The sequence below is a fragment of the Durio zibethinus genome, chromosome 2 (assembly GCF_047325235.1).
Source record: "Durio zibethinus cultivar Kanyao isolate XHJ-2024 chromosome 2, ASM4732523v1, whole genome shotgun sequence".
In the NCBI taxonomy this organism is placed as follows: Eukaryota; Viridiplantae; Streptophyta; class Magnoliopsida; order Malvales; family Malvaceae; genus Durio; species Durio zibethinus.
Genome location: NC_143163.1, coordinates 27844163 through 27850987, shown reverse-complemented (window position 1 = coordinate 27850987; position 6825 = coordinate 27844163). Strand labels below are relative to the sequence as shown.

General features: G+C 40.1%; 3 pseudogenes; all 3 read right to left on the bottom strand.

The window, feature by feature from the left end:
* Positions 1-232: 232 nt before the first annotated feature.
* On the bottom strand, positions 233-3621 carry LOC149520085 (25S ribosomal RNA; annotated as a pseudogene).
* Positions 3622-3853: 232 nt separating this feature from the next.
* On the bottom strand, positions 3854-4008 carry LOC149520084 (5.8S ribosomal RNA; annotated as a pseudogene).
* Positions 4009-4300: 292 nt separating this feature from the next.
* On the bottom strand, positions 4301-6117 carry LOC149520083 (18S ribosomal RNA; annotated as a pseudogene).
* Positions 6118-6825: the final 708 nt, after the last annotated feature.

Genomic DNA, 6825 nt, shown 5'->3' with positions numbered 1-6825 from the left:
CACTAAAGGCCAGCATGTGTCAATGGGGTTCAAGGAAGTGCTTGCACCAAAGGCAAGCCTATCCCTATAATAAATACCAATGGCATTTGGTTGTCTTTTAATTAGATGCTCAAGGGGCAGATGTCATCACCCAACCAAATCAGCACAATGGAGAACACCATTCATCCCAAACCGCATAGGGTTGGTGTAAAAAAATGAAGTGAAAGGACTTCGATGGCTATGGGGGGAAGGGACAATTGAAAGCAAGATAGGGTTGAATCTTAGTGGATCATGGCAGCAAGGCCACTCTACCACTTACAATACCCCATCGTATATTTAAGTCATCGACAAAGGATTCTACCCATTATTTGGTGGGAATTTAGCTCCAAGGAGGTTAATAAGGCTTGTTCACTGTGGGGTTGCATATCTAACACATGCCTTTGGGGGCCATGGGCCCCTACTATAGGTCAGCAACTAGGTGATGGTCATAGTAATTTAGAGGCATTGAGTCATAATCCATTGCATGGTAGCTTCATGCCACTAGCTTTTCAACCAAGCGCGATAACCAATTGTGCTAATTAACAGTTCTTCTCTTACAAGGTTGAATTACTATTGTGATGCTACCATCAGTAGGGTCAAATGAACCATCTCACGATGGTTTAAACCCAGCTCATGTTCTTTATTGGTTGGTCAACAATTCAACACTTGGTGAATTATGCTTCATAATGATAAGAAGATCTAACATCGAAAGATAAAAAGGCAACATCGCTATGAATACTTTGCTAGCACAAGTGAGTTATCCTTGTGGTAACTATTTTGACACCATTATCTTTAAGTTTTGACGGTCTAAAAGATTGATAGGCCACACTTTCATAGTTCATATTATACTAGAAATCAGAATCAAACGAGCTTTTGCCCTTTTGTTCCACATGAGATTTTTATTCTCATTGAGCTCATCCTAGGACACCCATATTATCTTTTAACAGATGTGCTACCCTAGCCAAACTCCCCACTTAATAATATCTTTTGCTTATATCAATGATCGAGGTTGGCTTTAGGTCCAAAAGAAGAGGTTGTGCCCTACCTCTAATTCACAGAATAAGTAAAACAACATTAAAAGTAATGGTATTTCAATTTTTCCTGAGGGCTTCCACTTATCCTACATCTCTCAAGATCTCTTAAGTTATTTCACAAAGTTGGACTAGAGTCAAGATTAACAAGGTCTTCTTTCCCCACTATTTCTACTAAGCCCATTTTCTTGGCTATGGTTTTGTTGGATAGTATACAAGGATAGTGGGAATCTCGTTAATGCATTCATACATATCACTAATTAGATGATGAGGCATTTAGCTACCTTAAGAGAGTTATAGTTTCTCCCATTGCTTATTTATGCTTTGTTGAATTTCTTCATTTTGATATTTAGAGCATTAGGCAGAAATCATATTGTGTGAGCATCAATAGGGATCTTCATAATACTTTGTTTTAATTAAATAATCAAAGTCCCCTTATCCGTACCAATTTTAAGTTGATTGTTCATCACCCGAGGAAAGCACTTAGGGAGCTGTTCCTAGACTATCCCTTGGCTGACATATGATGACATGCTCTTGTCATAGGAGTAGCTCAAGCAGTGCACCTGTAGCCAATATGTTCAAGATTGAGACTCCCATCCCCAACCCTCAAAGCCAATCCTTTTCCTAAGGTTATGGATCCATTTTGCCAACTTCCCTTGCCTACATTGTTCCGCCATCTAGAGGCTATTCACTTTGGAGACCTGATGCAATTATGAGTACGATCAACCACACATAGGACTCGATCTTTTACATTTTCAAGGGCCATAAGGATGCACAGGACATCATGTGATGTACAACTGTCTTTGGCCCATTGGACCCTACTTTCAGTTGAGCCATTTCCAAGGAAGGTAGGCTATTAAATAGAAAAGATAACTCTTCCTGAGGCCCTCACTGACATCTCTAGACTACTTAATGTTGCTATCAATTGTTGTGTCTTAGTTCAAGAATTTTAACCCAATTCCCTTTTAAAGCTCGTGCTAGACATGTTATCGGATGGGTTTCCTCCCTCTATTAGGATCGACTAACCCATGTGTAAATGCCATTCACATGGAACCTTTCCTCTTTTTGGCCTTCAAAATTCTTATTTGAATATTTGCTATTACTATTAAGATCTGCATCGATGGCTACTCCACCTGGGTTTGTTCCCCAAGTTTTGGGATAACCATTGTGTCCTTCTACTCATCAAAGCCTGGCTCTTGACTGAACAACTGGGTATAGGTCACGCACTTAAGCACCATCCATTTTTGTTGCTAGCTGATTTGGCAATTGAGCTGTTACACACTCCTTAGTAGATTTTGACTTCCATGATCACCATCCTGCTGTCTTAATCGACCAACACGTTTGGTGGGTTCTAGGTTAGCATGCAGTTGAGTACCATAACCTGGTTTCTAGTACATCTTATATCACCAATTTTACTTACAAAAAATGGCCCACTTGGAGCTCTCAATTCCATGGCATGGCTCAATGAAGTAGTAATGTTGTCCTACCTATTTAAAGATTGAGAATATGTCGAGGGTGTTACACCGTCGATGCCTCTAATCTTTGGCTTTACCCAACATAACTCATTAAAGGCTTCAACTCTTGAAGGAAATTTCAAATGGAACCAACTACTAGATGGTTCGATTAGTTTTTTAGCATTATACCTAAATTAGATGAATGATCTGCATGCCGGTATCATTGTGAGCCTCTACTAGAGTTTTCTCTTACTTTACCCTATTTAGGCATGGTTCACCATCTTTTGGGTCCTAGTAGGCATGCTTACTCTCGAACCCTTTTTAGAAGATCAAGGTCGATCAGTGGTGCACCTGTGAGGGATCTTACCCATTAGCTTCTTTACGTTTGATAGGTTTTTTAATTCATTGACTCATACACATGTCAGACTCTTTGGTCCATCTTTCAAGATGGGTTGAATAGAGAGCTTGCAAGTCAATGCTAAAAGCATGCCTTTGTCGAGGCAAGTCAAGACAGCGTGTGCTACATTCCACGACTGTGGTGACAATGTCTTTGTAGGCATTTCAAAAGCCTAGGCTTGGGCTACAACTGCAACCCACCTTGATCCATCCTCTGAGCCAATCTAAGGACTGACTCTCACTATTTTGTGAATCAACTTTCATCATTCCACATCTGATCAGGGTGCATCACTAGCCCCCATTTGCTACCCTTTTGATAATTTCAAGCACTCTTTGACTTTCTTTTCAATGTCCATTTTATCTTTCCCTTGCAGTACTTGTTTACTATTAGTCTCTCACCTGTTGAGCCTTGGATGAAATTCATAGCCCAATTGGGGTAGCATTCCCAAACAACTTGACTCGTAGATAGTGCTTGTAGTGTGACAAGGTCCAGGCATAATAGGGTTCTTATCCTTTCCAACACCTATTTCCAGAGGACTTAGGCCTGGTCCACCACTAAGGATGCTTCTCTAGACTGTAATTCAAACTCTGAAGGCACTCGACTCTCAAGCTGGTCACATTTCGATTCATTCACCATTACTAGGGGAATCTTGGTAAGTTTCTTTTTCTTCATTTATTGATATGCTTAAACTCAATAGGTGATCTTGCTTAACCTAGAATTGTGATACAACCATCGACGAAGTGATGATAGGGGTCTGATGGGGTCTAGATGGACAATGAGCATGTGTCATTAAAGACGAGGCACTCTGGGAGCTTTACCATTGATAGTCACAGTGCCATCATTGCTAGGGACTCTCTTTTAGGCTAGCCATGATTGATGAGATCATAGGAGGCCATCTTTCACTCCCTCACATAAAGCTTGATGGGTGAAGGGTTAGATGGAGCAATGATGCATGACACCAGGCAAGAGTGCCCTTAGCCTAATGGCTTCTAGTGCAACTTGCATTCAAAGACTCAATGATTCATGGGATTCTATAACTCACAACTAGTATCATATTTTGTTATGTTTTTCATCAATGCGAAAGCTGAAATATCTATTACTGAGATTTGTTTTGGTTTTTTCATGACAAAAGGAGTCATGGTGCCATCCATACATGCACTATGAATGGGATGGCAATGGCACACGTGCTCCATTTCATTCTGATTCTCTAGTGCGATTCATGCCAAGGGTTTATTATTTGGCTACGAGTGACAATACCAATCATTTTGCCTAACTGAGAGGTGGAACGAAGTGACTGTTGCACCCGAACAAGGCTAGAAGGGGCTTAGGCCACAGAGGCACCCTCACCCCCTATGTGATTAGTTAATGCATTCATGGGTCATTCATTGAATGGGTTTTAACAATGATCCTTCTACAAGTTCAGGTACAGAAACCTTGTTACGACTTCTCATTCCTCTAAATGATAAGGTTTAGTGGACTCCTTGTGATGTCACAGGCAGCAAACCATCCACATTGCCATGATCCGAATACTTCACTGGACAATTCAATTAATAAAAACCATAGTGTACAAAGGGAAAGAATGTAGTCAAAGCAAGCTGATGATTGGCAATTACTAGGAATTCTTTATTGAAGACCAACAATTACAATGATCAATCTTTATCATGATCAAATTTCAAAGATTACCTGAGCTTGTTTGCAAATGTTGTAGACTTATTGAATACATCAGTGTAAAATACATGCGGCCTAGAACATCTAACGGCATCACAGACCTGTTATCGCCTCAAACTTCCTTGGCCTAAATAGCTATAGTCCCTCCAAAAGTTAGCCACGAAAGATCACCTCTACGTAGCTAGTAGTAAGCTAAAGTCTCATTTGTTAATAGAATTAACCAGACAAATCACTCCACCAACTAAGAATGGCCATGCATTACCACCCATAGAATCAAGAAAAAGCTCTCAATCTATCAATCCTTATCATATCTGGACCTGGAAAGTTTCCTTATGTTGAGTCAAATTAAGCCACAAGCTTCACTCTTAGTGGTGCCCTTCTGTCAATTCCTGTAAGTTTCAGCCTTGCAACCATACTCCCCTTAGAACCCAATGACTTTGATTTCTCATATGGAGCCAGTGGAGTCCTAAAAGTAACATCCATCGATCCCTAATCGACGTCATTTATTTTTAAGACTAAGACAGCATCTGATCATCTTCAAGCCCTTAACTTTTGTCTTGATTAATGAAAACATCATTGGCAAATGCTTTTGTAGTTGTTCACTTTTCATAAATCCAAAAATTTTACCTCTGACTATGAAACATAAACACAAATTTCACTTTTGTAGTTGTTCATTATTTCTATTAATCATTGCTCCAATCTTGAAGGCCAACACAATAAGACCAAAATCTTAAGATGTTATCCCATGCTATTATATACAAGTGTAGGCCTGCTTTGAGCTCTCAAATTTTTTCAAAGTAACAGGGCCAGAGCAACGACCTATCCAAATAAGGCCAGAAGCACATCACAAGTAGTAAGGACTAGTAAACAAGTGCTCACCATGAAGTGGACTGGATAACCCAACCCTAGTTCCAACTATGAGTTTTTGAACTATAACAACTTAAATATATGCTATTGAAACTAGAATTGTCATGGCTACTAGCACCAAACTTGCCTTCCAGTGGATCCTTAATAAGGGATTTATATTTTACTCATTCTAATTACCAAACTCATAAAGCCCAGTATTGTTATTTATTGTCACTACCTTCCAGTGTTAGGATTGGGTAATTTGCATGCCTATTGCCTTCCTTGGATGTGGTAGTCATTTCTTAGGCTTCCTCTTTGGAATTGAACCCTAGTTCTCCATCATCCATCGCCACCATAGTAGGCCACTGTCTTACCATCAAAAGTTGATAAGGAAAAATTTGAATGATGTGTCACTGGCTCAAAGGCAGTGCAATCCATTAAGTTATCATAAATCATCAGAGCAATAGGCAAAGCCTGTATCAACCTTTTATGTAATAAATGCATTCCTTCCAGAAGTTGGGGTTTGTTGCATGTATTAGCTTTATAATTACTATGGTTATCTAAGTAGTAGGTACCATCAAACAAACTATAACTAAATTTAATGACCCATTCATAGTTTCATAGTCTAAATTAGTTCATATTTACACATGCATGGCTTATTCTTTCAGACAAGCATATGACTACTGGCAAGATCAACCAGGTAGCATTCCTTTAGGATGTTGGCACTTCATTGGTCTCAATGCACTGACTAAGCAATAAGAGAGCCAATATGGAGCACAAGCATCATGTGTGTCAAAAATGTAAAATGCATAGCATCAGACAAACAAGGGCCAAAAGCCCATGCCCACAAAACATTTTGCATCTAAGAGCACGATCAAATACCAGTGCACCAATGGGGCCACAAGGTTTAGATGGCATACTTAGGAGATAGGGATAATTAAGGACTAACTTTTAGCCCTTAAGGACACAAGATGGATGAGGGATGGCAAGACAACTGGTTTCCATCGATTTAGGTATATAGCACAGGAACCCAATTGTGCCCCCAAGGTACAATGATCACATGGGGGGAGATTGAAGAGGATGATGGGTCAACAATTTGATGCATCGAACATGGACCCTGCCAACACATACAACCATTGCACCATTCATATACCTATTACGTACTAGTGGCAACATCCACACACACCGATCCACAACCCACCTAATCAATTACTCAATGAATGAGCAAAGGGCACAAGATTGCCCCCACCATCCAATAGACAACAAGGCACAGCACCACCAATACTTGGTCTGTCCAGGACTACACACGCAAACTATGTTGTCATCACCTTGAGGGACATTGCCTAATTTAACGACTTGTTCATAAGGTCTTGGGTGGCATTAGCTGCATGCACGAGCTTGGCAAGGCCAA